Consider the following 16,241-nt stretch of genomic DNA (forward strand, 5'->3'; position numbering starts at 1 on the left):
AGAAAAGATCAGAGCACATACATTCCCCCAGTTTCATACACACCAATCCAACATCTATACCTGATCACAACATGTTGTTTTGGATTGATTCCTGAAATACTCTTGATGCCAGGGAGTGAAAACTGCAAAACATTTGATCTCTTGACAAAGCATGGTATGGTATGGATATGCTTGATCTTGTGGACAAAGAGTTATGCAACATGGTTGTGGCTGGCTAAGTTCACAGAACATGTGGTCAAGGAGGTTTAGGGCAAAACGTTCTGACATCTGATCATCTCCTCAGACCTCGGTTGTCTTTGGACTCCAGTGTTTTAATTATCATGAAACGTGTCTAACTATCTGAGGTTTCTCTTGCGATGTGATGTGGTGCTCAAAGAAGCCCGGCTAGCTCAGTTCGGTAGAGCATGAGACTCTTAATCTCAGGGTCGTGGGTTCGAGCCCCACGTTGGGCGAGGAACCTTTTAAGACCAGAAATTCAGCACAACAATGCTCATCCATAGATTAGATCTACCAAAGCTAAAATGATTACTGATGCAAGGAAAGACCACAGCATATTAACCCCCCACTTTCATACACACCAATCCAACAACTATAGCTAATATGAATGTCTTGTTTTGAATTGACTCCCTTAATTTCTCTTGATGCCATAGTTTATCCAGCAGTAAAAACTGCAAAACATCGGATCTCTTGCCAAAGCATGGTATGGTATGGATATGCTTGATCTTGTGGACAAAGAGTTATGCAACATGGTTGTGGCTGGCTAAGATCACAGAACTTGTGGTCAAGGAGGTTTAGACAAAACTGTCTGTGAGATCTGATCATCTCCTCAGACCTAGGTTGTCTTTGGACTACAGTGATTTAATTATCATGAAACGTGTCTAACCATCTGAGGTTTCTCTTGCGATGTGATGTGGTGTTCAAAGAAGCCCGGCTAGCTCAGTTCGGTAGAGCATGAGACTCTTAATCTCAGGGTCGTGGGTTCGAGCCCCACGTTGGGCGAGGAACCTTTTAAGACCAGAAATTCAGCACAACAATGCTCATCCATAGATTAGATCTACCAAAGCTAAAATGATTACTGATGCAAGGAAAGACCACAGCATATTAACCCCCCACTTTCATACACACCAATCCAACAACTATAGCTAATATGAATGTCTTGTTTTGAATTGACTCCCTTAATTTCTCTTGATGCCGTAGTTTATCCAGCAGTAAAAACTGCAAGAGATCGGATCTCTTGCCAAAGCATGGTATGGACTTGCTTGATCTTGTGGACAAAGAGTTATGCAACATGGTTGTGGCTGGCTAAAATCACAGAACTTGTGGTCAAGGAGGTTTAGACAAAACTGTCTGTGAGATCTGATCATCTCCTCAGACCTAGGTTGTCTTTGGACTACAGTGATTTAATTATCATGAAAGGTGTCTAACCATCTGAGGTTTCTGTTGTGATGTGATGTTGTGCTCAATAAAGCCCGGCTAGCTCAGTTCGGTAGAGCATGAGACTCTTAATCTCAGGGTCGTGGGTTCGAGCCCCACGTTGGGCGAGGAAGCTTTTAAGACCAGAAATTCAGCACAACAATGCTCATCCATAGATTAGATCTACCAAAGCTAAAATGATTACTGATGCAAGGAAAGACCACAGCATATTAACCCCCCACTTTCATACACACCAATCCAACATCTATACCTGATCAGAACATCTTTCTCTTGATGCCATAGTTTAGCCAGCAGTAAAATCTGCAAGAGATCAGATCCCTTGACAAAGCATGGTATGGTATGGATGTGCTTAATCTTGTGGACAAAGAGTTATGCAACATGGTTGTGGCTGGCTAAGTTCACAGAACATGTGGTCAAGGAGGTTTAGACAAAACTGTCTGTGAGATCTGATCATCTCCTCAGACCTAGGTTGTCTTTGGACTACAGTGTTTTAATTATCATGAAACGTGTCTAACCATCTGAGGTTTCTCTTGCGATGTGATGTGGTGCTCAAAGAAGCCCGGCTAGCTCAGTTCGGTAGAGCATGAGACTCTTAATCTCAGGGTCGTGGGTTCGACCCCCACGTTGGGCGAGGAACCTTTTAAGACCAGAAATTCAGCACAACAATGCTCATCCATAGATTAGATCTACCAAAGCTAAAATGATTACTGATGCAAGGAAAGACCACAGCATATTAACCCCCCCCCTTTCATACACACCAATCCAACAACTATAGGTAATATGAATGTCTTGTTTTGGATTGATTCCTGAAATTCTCTTGATGCCATACCTAAGCCAGGAGTGAAAACTGCAAAACATCGGATCTCTACCCAAAGCATGGTATGGATATGCTTGATCTTGTGGAGAAAGAGTTCTGCAACATGGTTGTGGCTGGCTAAGTTCACAGAACATGTGGTCAAGGAGGTTTAGGGCAACCTTGGTTGTCTTTGGACTACAGTGTTTTAATTATACACCAATCAAAATTTTTTAGTTGATCAGAAAGGAACAAAACGAGACGAGGTGGCCGAGTGGTTAAGGCGATGGACTGCTAATCCATTGTGCTCTGCACGCGTGGGTTCGAATCCCATCCTCGTCGAACACTTTGCAGCTTTCACAGGTGCACCATTGAGAGTATCCTGACTGGCTGCATCACCACCTGGTATGGCAGATGCAAAGCTCCACAGAGAGTGGTGAGGTCTGCTCAGTAGACCGTGACACTCTTCATCTCAGGGTTGTGGGTTTCAGCCCCACGTTGGGCAATGAGGCCTTTAAGACAAGGAATTGAGCAAAATAATGCTAATCCAAGTCTCACTTGTACTAAAGCTTAAATGATTCCTCATGCAAGAAAAGATCAGAGCATATACATTCCCCCAGTTTCATACACACCAATCCAACATCTATACCTGATCACAACATGTTGTTTTGGATTGATTCCTGAAATACTCTTGATGCCATTCCTAAGCCAGGAGTGAAAACTGCAAAACATTGGATCTCTTGACAAAGCATGGTATGGTATGGATATGCTTGATCTTGTGGACAAAGAGTTATGCAACATGGTTGTGGCTGGCTAAGTTCACAGAACATGTGGTCAAGGAGGTTTAGGGCAAAACTGTCTGACATCTGATCATCTCCTCAGACCTCGGTTGTCTTTGGACTACAGTGTTTTAATTATCATGAAACGTGTCTAACTATCTGAGGTTTCTCTTGCGATGTGATGTGGTGCTCAAAGAAGCCCGGCTAGCTCAGTTCAGTAGAGCGTGAGACTCTTAAATTTAGGGTCGTGGGTTCGAGCCCCACGTTGGGCGAGGAACCTTTTAAGACCAGAAATTCAGCACAACAATGCTCATCCATAGATTAGATCTACCAAAGCTAAAATGATTACTGATGCAAGGAAAGACCACAGCATATTAACCCCCCACTTTCATACACACCAATCCAACAACTATAGCTAATATGAATGTCTTGTTTTGAATTGACTCCCTTAATTTCTCTTGATGCCGTAGTTTATCCAGCAGTAAAAACTGCAAGAGATCGGATCTCTTGCCAAAGCATGGTATGGACTTGCTTGATCTTGTGGACAAAGAGTTATGCAACATGGTTGTGGCTGGCTAAGATCACAGAACTTGTGGTCAAGGAGGTTTAGACAAAACTGTCTGTGAGATCTGATCATCTCCTCAGACCTAGGTTGTCTTTGGACTACAGTGATTTAATTATCATGAAAGGTGTCTAACCATCTGAGGTTTCTGTTGTGATGTGATGTTGTGCTCAATAAAGCCCGGCTAGCTCAGTTCGGTAGAGCATGAGACTCTTAATCTCAGGGTCGTGGGTTCGAGCCCCACGTTGGGCGAGGAAGCTTTTAAGACCAGAAATTCAGCACAACAATGCTCATCCATAGATTAGATCTACCAAAGCTAAAATGATTACTGATGCAAGGAAAGACCACAGCATATTAACCCCCCACTTTCATACACACCAATCCAACATCTATACCTGATCAGAACATCTTTCTCTTGATGCCATAGTTTAGCCAGCAGTAAAATCTGCAAGAGATCAGATCCCTTGACAAAGCATGGTATGGTATGTATGTGCTTAATCTTGTGGACAAAGAGTTATGCAACATGGTTGTGGCTGGCTAAGTTCACAGAACATGTGGTCAAGGAGGTTTAGACAAAACTGTCTGTGAGATCTGATCATCTCCTCAGACCTAGGTTGTCTTTGGACTACAGTGTTTTAATTATCATGAAACGTGTCTAACCATCTGAGGTTTCTCTTGCGATGTGATGTGGTGCTCAAAGAAGCCCGGCTAGCTCAGTTCGGAAGAGCATGAGACTCTTAATCTCAGGGTCGTGGGTTCGAGCCCCACGTTGGGCGAGGAACCTTTTAAGACCAGAAATTCAGCACAACAATGCTCATCCATAGATTAGATCTACCAAAGCTAAAATGATTACTGATGCAAGGAAAGACCACAGCATATTAACCCCCCCCCTTTCATACACACCAATCCAACAACTATAGGTAATATGAATGTCTTGTTTTGGATTGATTCCTGAAATTCTCTTGATGCCATACCTAAGCCAGGAGTGAAAACTGCAAAACATCGGATCTCTACCCAAAGCATGGTATGGATATGCTTGATCTTGTGGAGAAAGAGTTTTGCAACATGGTTGTGGCTGGCTAAGTTCACAGAACATGTGGTCAAGGAGGTTTAGGGCAACCTTGGTTGTCTTTGGACTACAGTGTTTTAATTATACACCAATCAAAATTTTTTAGTTGATCAGAAAGGAACAAAACGAGACGAGGTGGCCGAGTGGTTAAGGCGATGGACTGCTAATCCATTGTGCTCTGCACGCGTGGGTTCGAATCCCATCCTCGTCGAACACTTTGCAGCTTTCACAGGTGCACCATTGAGAGTATCCTGACTGGCTGCATCACCACCTGGTATGGCAGATGCAAAGCTCCACAGAGAGTGGTGAGGTCTGCTCAGTAGACCGTGACACTCTTCATCTCAGGGTTGTGGGTTTCAGCCCCACGTTGGGCAATTTTAAGATTTTAAGGCCTTTAAGACAAGGAATTGAGCAAAATAATGCTAATCCAAGTCTCACTTGTACTAAAGCTTAAATGATTCCTCATGCAAGAAAAGATCAGAGCATATACATTCCCCCAGTTTCATACACACCAATCCAACATCTATACCTGATCACAACATGTTGTTTCTCTTGCGATGTGATGTGGTGTTCAAAGAAGCCCGGCTAGCTCAGTTCGGTAGAGCATGAGACTCTTAATCTCAGGGTCGTGGGTTCGAGCCCCACGTTGGGCGAGGAACCTTTTAAGACCAGAAATTCAGCACAACAATGCTCATCCATAGATTAGATCTACTAAAGCTAAAATGATTACTGATGCAAGGAAAGACCACAGCATATTGACCCCCCACTTCCTTCCCCCCCACCCAACATCTATACCTGATCAGAACATGTTGTTTTGGATTGATTCCTGAAATTCTCTTGATGCCATACCTAAGCCAGGAGTGAAAACTGCAAAACATCGGATCTCTACCCAAAGCATAGTATGGATATGCTTGATCTTGTGGACAAAGAGTTATGCAACATGGTTGTGGCTGGCTAAGTTCACAGAACATGTGGTCAAGGAGGTTTAGACAAAACTGTCTGTGAGATCTGATCATCTCCTCAGACCTAGGTTGTCTTTGGACTACAGTGATTTAATTATCATGAAAGGTGTCTAACCATCTGAGGTTTCTGTTGTGATGTGATGTTGTGCTCAATAAAGCCCGGCTAGCTCAGTTCGGTAGAGCATGAGACTCTTAATCTCAGGGTCGTGGGTTCGAGCCCCACGTTGGGTGAGGAAGCTTTTAAGACCAGAAATTCAGCACAACAATGCTCATCCATAGATTAGATCTACCAAAGCTAAAATGATTACTGATGCAAGGAAAGACCACAGCATATTAACCCCCCACTTTCATACACACCAATCCAACATTTATACCTGATCACAACATGTTGTTTTGGATTGATTCCTGAAATACTCTTGATGCCATTCCTAAGCCAGGAGTGAAAACTGCAAAACATTGGATCTCTTGACAAAGCATGGTATGGTATGGATATGCTTGATCTTGTGGACAAAGAGTTATGCAACATGGTTGTGGCTGGCTAAGTTCACAGAACATGTGGTCAAGGAGGTTTAGGGCAAAACTGTCTGACATCTGATCATCTCCTCAGACCTCGGTTGTCTTTGGACTACAGTGTTTTAATTATCATGAAACGTGTCTAACTATCTGAGGTTTCTCTTGCGATGTGATGTGGTGCTCAAAGAAGCCCGGCTAGCTCAGTTCAGTAGAGCGTGAGACTCTTAAATTTAGGGTCGTGGGTTCGAGCCCCACGTTGGGCGAGGAACCTTTTAAGACCAGAAATTCAGCACAACAATGCTCATCCATAGATTAGATCTACCAAAGCTAAAATGATTACTGATGCAAGGAAAGACCACAGCATATTAACCCCCCACTTTCATACACACCAATCCAACAACTATAGCTAATATGAATGTCTTGTTTTGAATTGACTCCCTTAATTTCTCTTGATGCCGTAGTTTATCCAGCAGTAAAAACTGCAAGAGATCGGATCTCTTGCCAAAGCATGGTATGGACTTGCTTGATCTTGTGGACAAAGAGTTATGCAACATGGTTGTGGCTGGCTAAAATCACAGAACTTGTGGTCAAGGAGGTTTAGACAAAACTGTCTGTGAGATCTGATCATCTCCTCAGACCTAGGTTGTCTTTGGACTACAGTGATTTAATTATCATGAAACGTGTCTAACCATCTGAGGTTTCTGTTGTGATGTGATGTTGTGCTCAATAAAGAGTGGTGAGGTCTGCTCAGTAGACTGTGACACTCTTCATCTCAGGGTTGTGGGTTTCAGCCCCATGTTGGGCAATGAGGCCTTTAAGACAAGGAATTGAGCAAAATAATGCTAATCCAAGTCTCACTTGTACTAAAGCTTAAATGATTCCTCATGCAAGAAAAGATCAGAGCACATACATTCCCCCAGTTTCATACACACCAATCCAACATCTATACCTGATCACAACATGTTGTTTTGGATTGATTCCTGAAATACTCTTGATGCCAGGGAGTGAAAACTGCAAAACATTTGATCTCTTGACAAAGCATGGTATGGTATGGATATGCTTGATCTTGTGGACAAAGAGTTATGCAACATGGTTGTGGCTGGCTAAGTTCACAGAACATGTGGTCAAGGAGGTTTAGGGCAAAACGTTCTGACATCTGATCATCTCCTCAGACCTCGGTTGTCTTTGGACTCCAGTGTTTTAATTATCATGAAACGTGTCTAACTATCTGAGGTTTCTCTTGCGATGTGATGTGGTGCTCAAAGAAGCCCGGCTAGCTCAGTTCGGTAGAGCATGAGACTCTTAATCTCAGGGTCGTGGGTTCGAGCCCCACGTTGGGCGAGGAACCTTTTAAGACCAGAAATTCAGCACAACAATGCTCATCCATAGATTAGATCTACCAAAGCTAAAATGATTACTGATGCAAGGAAAGACCACAGCATATTAACCCCCCACTTTCATACACACCAATCCAACAACTATAGCTAATATGAATGTCTTGTTTTGAATTGACTCCCTTAATTTCTCTTGATGCCATAGTTTATCCAGCAGTAAAAACTGCAAAACATCGGATCTCTTGCCAAAGCATGGTATGGTATGGATATGCTTGATCTTGTGGACAAAGAGTTATGCAACATGGTTGTGGCTGGCTAAGATCACAGAACTTGTGGTCAAGGAGGTTTAGACAAAACTGTCTGTGAGATCTGATCATCTCCTCAGACCTAGGTTGTCTTTGGACTACAGTGATTTAATTATCATGAAACGTGTCTAACCATCTGAGGTTTCTCTTGCGATGTGATGTGGTGTTCAAAGAAGCCCGGCTAGCTCAGTTCGGTAGAGCATGAGACTCTTAATCTCAGGGTCGTGGGTTCGAGCCCCACGTTGGGCGAGGAACCTTTTAAGACCAGAAATTCAGCACAACAATGCTCATCCATAGATTAGATCTACCAAAGCTAAAATGATTACTGATGCAAGGAAAGACCACAGCATATTAACCCCCCACTTTCATACACACCAATCCAACATCTATACCTGATCAGAACATCTTTCTCTTGATGCCATAGTTTAGCCAGCAGTAAAATCTGCAAGAGATCAGATCCCTTGACAAAGCATGGTATGGTATGGATGTGCTTAATCTTGTGGACAAAGAGTTATGCAACATGGTTGTGGCTGGCTAAGTTCACAGAACATGTGGTCAAGGAGGTTTAGACAAAACTGTCTGTGAGATCTGATCATCTCCTCAGACCTAGGTTGTCTTTGGACTACAGTGTTTTAATTATCATGAAACGTGTCTAACCATCTGAGGTTTCTCTTGCGATGTGATGTGGTGCTCAAAGAAGCCCGGCTAGCTCAGTTCGGTAGAGCATGAGACTCTTAATCTCAGGGTCGTGGGTTCGACCCCCACGTTGGGCGAGGAACCTTTTAAGACCAGAAATTCAGCACAACAATGCTCATCCATAGATTAGATCTACCAAAGCTAAAATGATTACTGATGCAAGGAAAGACCACAGCATATTAACCCCCCCCCTTTCATACACACCAATCCAACAACTATAGGTAATATGAATGTCTTGTTTTGGATTGATTCCTGAAATTCTCTTGATGCCATACCTAAGCCAGGAGTGAAAACTGCAAAACATCGGATCTCTACCCAAAGCATGGTATGGATATGCTTGATCTTGTGGAGAAAGAGTTCTGCAACATGGTTGTGGCTGGCTAAGTTCACAGAACATGTGGTCAAGGAGGTTTAGGGCAACCTTGGTTGTCTTTGGACTACAGTGTTTTAATTATACACCAATCAAAATTTTTTAGTTGATCAGAAAGGAACAAAACGAGACGAGGTGGCCGAGTGGTTAAGGCGATGGACTGCTAATCCATTGTGCTCTGCACGCGTGGGTTCGAATCCCATCCTCGTCGAACACTTTGCAGCTTTCACAAGTGCACCATTGAGAGTATCCTGACTGGCTGCATCACCACCTGGTATGGCAGATGCAAAGCTCCACAGAGAGTGGTGAGGTCTGCTCAGTAGACCGTGACACTCTTCATCTCAGGGTTGTGGGTTTCAGCCCCACGTTGGGCAATGAGGCCTTTAAGACAAGGAATTGAGCAAAATAATGCTAATCCAAGTCTCACTTGTACTAAAGCTTAAATGATTCCTCATGCAAGAAAAGATCAGAGCATATACATTCCCCCAGTTTCATACACACCAATCCAACATCTATACCTGATCACAACATGTTGTTTTGGATTGATTCCTGAAATACTCTTGATGCCATTCCTAAACCAGGAGTGAAAACTGCAAAACATTGGATCTCTTGACAAAGCATGGTATGGTATGGATATGCTTGATCTTGTGGACAAAGAGTTATGCAACATGGTTGTGGCTGGCTAAGTTCACAGAACATGTGGTCAAGGAGGTTTAGGGCAAAACTGTCTGACATCTGATCATCTCCTCAGACCTCGGTTGTCTTTGGACTACAGTGTTTTAATTATCATGAAACGTGTCTAACTATCTGAGGTTTCTCTTGCGATGTGATGTGGTGCTCAAAGAAGCCCGGCTAGCTCAGTTCAGTAGAGCGTGAGACTCTTAAATTTAGGGTCGTGGGTTCGAGCCCCACGTTGGGCGAGGAACCTTTTAAGACCAGAAATTCAGCACAACAATGCTCATCCATAGATTAGATCTACCAAAGCTAAAATGATTACTGATGCAAGGAAAGACCACAGCATATTAACCCCCCACTTTCATACACACCAATCCAACAACTATAGCTAATATGAATGTCTTGTTTTGAATTGACTCCCTTAATTTCTCTTGATGCCGTAGTTTATCCAGCAGTAAAAACTGCAAGAGATCGGATCTCTTGCCAAAGCATGGTATGGACTTGCTTGATCTTGTGGACAAAGAGTTATGCAACATGGTTGTGGCTGGCTAAGATCACAGAACTTGTGGTCAAGGAGGTTTAGACAAAACTGTCTGTGAGATCTGATCATCTCCTCAGACCTAGGTTGTCTTTGGACTACAGTGATTTAATTATCATGAAAGGTGTCTAACCATCTGAGGTTTCTGTTGTGATGTGATGTTGTGCTCAATAAAGCCCGGCTAGCTCAGTTCGGTAGAGCATGAGACTCTTAATCTCAGGGTCGTGGGTTCGAGCCCCACATTGGGCGAGGAAGCTTTTAAGACCAGAAATTCAGCACAACAATGCTCATCCATAGATTAGATCTACCAAAGCTAAAATGATTACTGATGCAAGGAAAGACCACAGCATATTAACCCCCCACTTTCATACACACCAATCCAACATCTATACCTGATCAGAACATCTTTCTCTTGATGCCATAGTTTAGCCAGCAGTAAAATCTGCAAGAGATCAGATCCCTTGACAAAGCATGGTATGGTATGGATGTGCTTAATCTTGTGGACAAAGAGTTATGCAACATGGTTGTGGCTGGCTAAGTTCACAGAACATGTGGTCAAGGAGGTTTAGACAAAACTGTCTGTGAGATCTGATCATCTCCTCAGACCTAGGTTGTCTTTGGACTACAGTGTTTTAATTATCATGAAACGTGTCTAACCATCTGAGGTTTCTCTTGCGATGTGATGTGGTGCTCAAAGAAGCCCGGCTAGCTCAGTTCGGTAGAGCATGAGACTCTTAATCTCAGGGTCGTGGGTTCGAGCCCCACGTTGGGCGAGGAACCTTTTAAGACCAGAAATTCAGCACAACAATGCTCATCCATAGATTAGATCTACCAAAGCTAAAATGATTACTGATGCAAGGAAAGACCACAGCATATTAACCCCCCCCCTTTCATACACACCAATCTAACAACTATAGGTAATATGAATGTCTTGTTTTGGATTGATTCCTGAAATTCTCTTGATGCCATACCTAAGCCAGGAGTGAAAACTGCAAAACATCGGATCTCTACCCAAAGCATGGTATGGATATGCTTGATCTTGTGGAGAAAGAGTTTTGCAACATGGTTGTGGCTGGCTAAGTTCACAGAACATGTGGTCAAGGAGGTTTAGGGCAACCTTGGTTGTCTTTGGACTACAGTGTTTTAATTATACACCAATCAAAATTTTTTAGTTGATCAGAAAGGAACAAAACGAGACGAGGTGGCCGAGTGGTTAAGGCGATGGACTGCTAATCCATTGTGCTCTGCACGCGTGGGTTCGAATCCCATCCTCGTCGAACACTTTGCAGCTTTCACAGGTGCACCATTGAGAGTATCCTGACTGGCTGCATCACCACCTGGTATGGCAGATGCAAAGCTCCACAGAGAGTGGTGAGGTCTGCTCAGTAGACCGTGACACTCTTCATCTCAGGGTTGTGGGTTTCAGCCCCACGTTGGGCAATTTTAAGATTTTAAGGCCTTTAAGACAAGGAATTGAGCAAAATAATGCTAATCCAAGTCTCACTTGTACTAAAGCTTAAATGATTCCTCATGCAAGAAAAGATCAGAGCATATACATTCCCCCAGTTTCATACACACCAATCCAACATCTATACCTGATCACAACATGTTGTTTCTCTTGCGATGTGATGTGGTGTTCAAAGAAGCCCGGCTAGCTCAGTTCGGTAGAGCATGAGACTCTTAATCTCAGGGTCGTGGGTTCGAGCCCCACGTTGGGCGAGGAACCTTTTAAGACCAGAAATTCAGCACAACAATGCTCATCCATAGATTAGATCTACTAAAGCTAAAATGATTACTGATGCAAGGAAAGACCACAGCATATTGACCCCCCACTTCCTTCCCCCCCACCCAACATCTATACCTGATCAGAACATCTTTCTCTTGATGCCATAGTTTAGCCAGCAGTAAAATCTGCAAGAGATCAGATCCCTTGACAAAGCATGGTATGGTATGGATGTGCTTAATCTTGTGGACAAAGAGTTATGCAACATGGTTGTGGCTGGCTAAGTTCACAGAACATGTGGTCAAGGAGGTTTAGACAAAACTGTCTGTGAGATCTGATCATCTCCTCAGACCTAGGTTGTCTTTGGACTACAGTGATTTAATTATCATGAAAGGTGTCTAACCATCTGAGGTTTCTCTTGCGATGTGATGTGGTGCTCAAAGAAGCCCGGCTAGCTCAGTTCGGTAGAGCATGAGACTCTTAATCTCAGGGTCGTGGGTTCGAGCCCCACGTTGGGCGAGGAACCTTTTAAGACCAGAAATTCAGCACAACAATGCTCATCCATAGATTAGATCTACCAAAGCTAAAATGATTACTGATGCAAGGAAAGACCACAGCATATTAACCCCCCACTTTCATACACACCAATCCAACAACTATAGCTAATATGAATATCTTGTTTTGAATTGACTCCCTTAATTTCTCTTGATGCCATAGTTTATCCAGCAGTAAAAACTGCAAAACATCGGATCTCTTGCCAAAGCATGGTATGGTATGGATATGCTTGATCTTGTGGACAAAGAGTTATGCAACATGGTTGTGGCTGGCTAAGATCACAGAACTTGTGGTCAAGGAGGTTTAGACAAAACTGTCTGTGAGATCTGATCATCTCCTCAGACCTAGGTTGTCTTTGGACTACAGTGATTTAATTATCATGAAACGTGTCTAACCATCTGAGGTTTCTGTTGTGATGTGATGTTGTGCTCAATAAAGAGTGGTGAGGTCTGCTCAGTAGACTGTGACACTCTTCATCTCAGGGTTGTGGGTTTCAGCCCCATGTTGGGCAATGAGGCCTTTAAGACAAGGAATTGAGCAAAATAATGCTAATCCAAGTCTCACTTGTACTAAAGCTTAAATGATTCCTCATGCAAGAAAAGATCAGAGCACATACATTCCCCCAGTTTCATACACACCAATCCAACATCTATACCTGATCACAACATGTTGTTTTGGATTGATTCCTGAAATACTCTTGATGCCAGGGAGTAAAAACTGCAAAACATTGGATCTCTTGACAAAGCATGGTATGGTATGGATATGCTTGATCTTGTGGACAAAGAGTTATGCAACATGGTTGTGGCTGGCTAAGTTCACAGAACATGTGGTCAAGGAGGTTTAGGGCAAAACGTTCTGACATCTGATCATCTCCTCAGACCTCGGTTGTCTTTGGACTCCAGTGTTTTAATTATCATGAAACGTGTCTAACTATCTGAGGTTTCTCTTGCGATGTGATGTGGTGCTCAAAGAAGCCCGGCTAGCTCAGTTCGGTAGAGCATGAGACTCTTAATCTCAGGGTCGTGGGTTCGAGCCCCACGTTGGGCGAGGAACCTTTTAAGACCAGAAATTCAGCACAACAATGCTCATCCATAGATTAGATCTACCAAAGCTAAAATGATTACTGATGCAAGGAAAGACCACAGCATATTAACCCCCCACTTTCATACACACCAATCCAACAACTATAGCTAATATGAATGTCTTGTTTTGAATTGACTCCCTTAATTTCTCTTGATGCCATAGTTTATCCAGCAGTAAAAACTGCAAAACATCGGATCTCTTGCCAAAGCATGGTATGGTATGGATATGCTTGATCTTGTGGACAAAGAGTTATGCAACATGGTTGTGGCTGGCTAAGTTCACAGAACATGTGGTCAAGGAGGTTTAGGGCAAAACTGTCTGACATCTGATCATCTCCTCAGACCTAGGTTGTCTTTGGACTACAGTGATTTAATTATCATGAAACGTGTCTAACCATCTGAGGTTTCTCTTGCGATGTGATGTGGTGCTCAAAGAAGCCCGGCTAGCTCAGTTCGGTAGAGCATGAGACTCTTAATCTCAGGGTCGTGGGTTCGAGCCCCACGTTGGGCGAGGAACCTTTTAAGACCAGAAATTCAGCACAACAATGCTCATCCATAGATTAGATCTACTAAAGCTAAAATGATTACTGATGCAAGGAAAGACCACAGCATATTGACCCCCCACTTTCATACACACCAATCCAACATCTATAGCTAATATGAATGTCTTGTTTTGAATTGACTCCCTTAATTTCTCTTGATGCCATAGTTTATCCAGCAGTAAAAACTGCAAAACATCGGATCCCTTGACAAAGCATGGTATGGATATGCTTGATCTTGTGGAGAAAGAGTTTTGCAACATGGTTGTGGCTGGCTAAGTTCACAGAACATGTGGTCAAGGAGGTTTAGGGCTTTGGACTACAGTGTTTTAATTATCAGAAAGGAACAAAACGAGACGAGGTGGCCGAGTGGTTAAGGCGATGGACTGCTAATCCATTGTGCTCTGCACGCGTGGGTTCGAATCCCATCCTCGTCGAACACTTTGCAGCTTTCACAAGTGCACCATTGAGAGTATCCTGACTGGCTGCATCACCACCTGGTTCGGTAGAGCATGAGACTCTTAATCTCAGGGTCGTGGGTTCGAGCCCCACGTTGGGCGAGGAACCTTTTAAGACCAGAAATTCAGCACAACAATGCTCATCCATAGATTAGATCTACTAAAGCTAAAATGATTACTGATGCAAGGAAAGACCACAGCATATTGACCCCCCACTTTCATACACACCAATCCAACATCTATAGCTAATATGAATGTCTTGTTTTGAATTGACTCCCTTAATTTCTCTTGATGCCATAGTTTATCCAGCAGTAAAAACTGCAAAACATCGGATCTCTTGCCAAAGCATGGTATGGACATGCTGGATCTTGTGGACAAAGAGCTATGCAACATGGTTGTGGCTGGCTAAGATCACAGAACTTGTGGTCAAGGAGGTTTAGACAAAACTGTCTGTGAGATCTGATCATCTCCTCAGACCTAGGTTGTCTTTGGACTACAGTGATTTAATTATCATGAAACGTGTCTAACCATCTGAGGTTTCTGTTGTGATGTGATGTGGTGCTCAAAGAAGCCCGGCTAGCTCAGTTCGGTAGAGCATGAGACTCTTAATCTCAGGGTCGTGGGTTCGAGCCCCACGTTGGGCGAGGAACCTTTTAAGACCAGAAATTCAGCACAACAATGCTCATCCATAGATTAGATCTACCAAAGCTAAAATGATTACTGATGCAAGGAAAGACCACAGCATATTAACCCCCCACTTTCATACACACCAATCCAACAACTATAGCTAATATGAATGTCTTGTTTTGAATTGACTCCCTTAATTTCTCTTGATGCCATAGTTTATCCAGCAGTAAAAACTGCAAAACATCGGATCTCTTGCCAAAGCATGGTATGGTATGGATATGCTTGATCTTGTGGACAAAGAGTTATGCAACATGGTTGTGGCTGGCTAAGTTCACAGAACATGTGGTCAAGGAGGTTTAGGGCAAAACGTTCTGACATCTGATCATCTCCTCAGACCTTGGTTGTCTTTGAACTCCAGTGTTTTAATTATCATGAAACGTGTCTAACTATCTGAGGTTTCTCTTGCGATGTGATGTGGTGCTCAAAGAAGCCCGGCTAGCTCAGTTCGGTAGAGCATGAGACTCTTAATCTCAGGGTCGTGGGTTCGAGCCCCACGTTGGGCGAGGAACCTTTTAAGACCAGAAATTCAGCACAACAATGCTCATCCATAGATTAGATCTACCAAAGCTAAAATGATTACTGATGCAAGGAAAGACCACAGCATATTAACCCCCCACTTTCATACACACCAATCCAACAACTATAGCTAATATGAATGTCTTGTTTTGAATTGACTCCCTTAATTTCTCTTGATGCCATAGTTTATCCAGCAGTAAAAACTGCAAAACATCGGATCTCTTGCCAAAGCATGGTATGGACATGCTGGATCTTGTGGACAAAGAGCTATGCAACATGGTTGTGGCTGGCTAAGATCACAGAACTTGTGGTCAAGGAGGTTTAGACAAAACTGTCTGTGAGATCTGATCATCTCCTCAGACCTAGGTTGTCTTTGGACTACAGTGATTTAATTATCATGAAACGTGTCTAACCATCTGAGGTTTCTGTTGTGATGTGATGTTGTGCTCAATAAAGCCCGGCTAGCTCAGTTCGGTAGAGCATGAGACTCTTAATCTCAGGGTCGTGGGTTTGAGCCCCACGTTGGGTGAGGAACCTTTTAAGACCAGAAATTCAGCACAACAATGCTCATCCATAGATTAGATCTACTAAAGCTAAAATGATTACCGATGCAAGGAAAGACCACAGCATATTGACCCCCCACTTTCATAC

The 16,241-nt window shown here is 43.1% G+C and overlaps 1 protein-coding gene and 19 non-coding genes across 24 annotated transcripts in view; all 20 read left to right on the forward strand.

The window, feature by feature from the left end:
* Positions 1-16,241, forward strand: part of rbfox3a (RNA binding fox-1 homolog 3a) — a 530,829-nt gene that overhangs the window by 191,075 nt on the left and 323,513 nt on the right. The gene's annotated exons all lie outside the window — the stretch shown is intronic.
* On the forward strand, positions 379-452 carry trnak-cuu (transfer RNA lysine (anticodon CUU)). The gene has a single exon. It is a non-coding gene; the product is annotated as a tRNA-Lys (tRNA).
* Positions 926-999, forward strand: trnak-cuu (transfer RNA lysine (anticodon CUU)). The gene has a single exon. It is a non-coding gene; the product is annotated as a tRNA-Lys (tRNA).
* On the forward strand, positions 1,468-1,541 carry trnak-cuu (transfer RNA lysine (anticodon CUU)). The gene has a single exon. It is a non-coding gene; the product is annotated as a tRNA-Lys (tRNA).
* On the forward strand, positions 2,488-2,569 carry trnas-gcu (transfer RNA serine (anticodon GCU)). Its single transcript has one exon. It is a non-coding gene; the product is annotated as a tRNA-Ser (tRNA).
* On the forward strand, positions 3,747-3,820 carry trnak-cuu (transfer RNA lysine (anticodon CUU)). The gene has a single exon. It is a non-coding gene; the product is annotated as a tRNA-Lys (tRNA).
* trnas-gcu (transfer RNA serine (anticodon GCU)) lies at positions 4,767-4,848 on the forward strand. Its single transcript has one exon. It is a non-coding gene; the product is annotated as a tRNA-Ser (tRNA).
* On the forward strand, positions 5,217-5,290 carry trnak-cuu (transfer RNA lysine (anticodon CUU)). Its single transcript has one exon. It is a non-coding gene; the product is annotated as a tRNA-Lys (tRNA).
* On the forward strand, positions 7,380-7,453 carry trnak-cuu (transfer RNA lysine (anticodon CUU)). The gene has a single exon. It is a non-coding gene; the product is annotated as a tRNA-Lys (tRNA).
* trnak-cuu (transfer RNA lysine (anticodon CUU)) lies at positions 7,927-8,000 on the forward strand. The gene has a single exon. It is a non-coding gene; the product is annotated as a tRNA-Lys (tRNA).
* Positions 8,947-9,028, forward strand: trnas-gcu (transfer RNA serine (anticodon GCU)). Its single transcript has one exon. It is a non-coding gene; the product is annotated as a tRNA-Ser (tRNA).
* trnak-cuu (transfer RNA lysine (anticodon CUU)) lies at positions 10,730-10,803 on the forward strand. Its single transcript has one exon. It is a non-coding gene; the product is annotated as a tRNA-Lys (tRNA).
* On the forward strand, positions 11,226-11,307 carry trnas-gcu (transfer RNA serine (anticodon GCU)). The gene has a single exon. It is a non-coding gene; the product is annotated as a tRNA-Ser (tRNA).
* On the forward strand, positions 11,676-11,749 carry trnak-cuu (transfer RNA lysine (anticodon CUU)). Its single transcript has one exon. It is a non-coding gene; the product is annotated as a tRNA-Lys (tRNA).
* Positions 12,199-12,272, forward strand: trnak-cuu (transfer RNA lysine (anticodon CUU)). The gene has a single exon. It is a non-coding gene; the product is annotated as a tRNA-Lys (tRNA).
* trnak-cuu (transfer RNA lysine (anticodon CUU)) lies at positions 13,282-13,355 on the forward strand. Its single transcript has one exon. It is a non-coding gene; the product is annotated as a tRNA-Lys (tRNA).
* On the forward strand, positions 13,828-13,901 carry trnak-cuu (transfer RNA lysine (anticodon CUU)). Its single transcript has one exon. It is a non-coding gene; the product is annotated as a tRNA-Lys (tRNA).
* Positions 14,285-14,366, forward strand: trnas-gcu (transfer RNA serine (anticodon GCU)). Its single transcript has one exon. It is a non-coding gene; the product is annotated as a tRNA-Ser (tRNA).
* Positions 14,958-15,031, forward strand: trnak-cuu (transfer RNA lysine (anticodon CUU)). The gene has a single exon. It is a non-coding gene; the product is annotated as a tRNA-Lys (tRNA).
* trnak-cuu (transfer RNA lysine (anticodon CUU)) lies at positions 15,504-15,577 on the forward strand. Its single transcript has one exon. It is a non-coding gene; the product is annotated as a tRNA-Lys (tRNA).

This window comes from Paralichthys olivaceus, chromosome 21, assembly GCF_024713975.1.
Source record: "Paralichthys olivaceus isolate ysfri-2021 chromosome 21, ASM2471397v2, whole genome shotgun sequence".
Classification (NCBI taxonomy): domain Eukaryota; kingdom Metazoa; phylum Chordata; class Actinopteri; order Pleuronectiformes; family Paralichthyidae; genus Paralichthys; species Paralichthys olivaceus.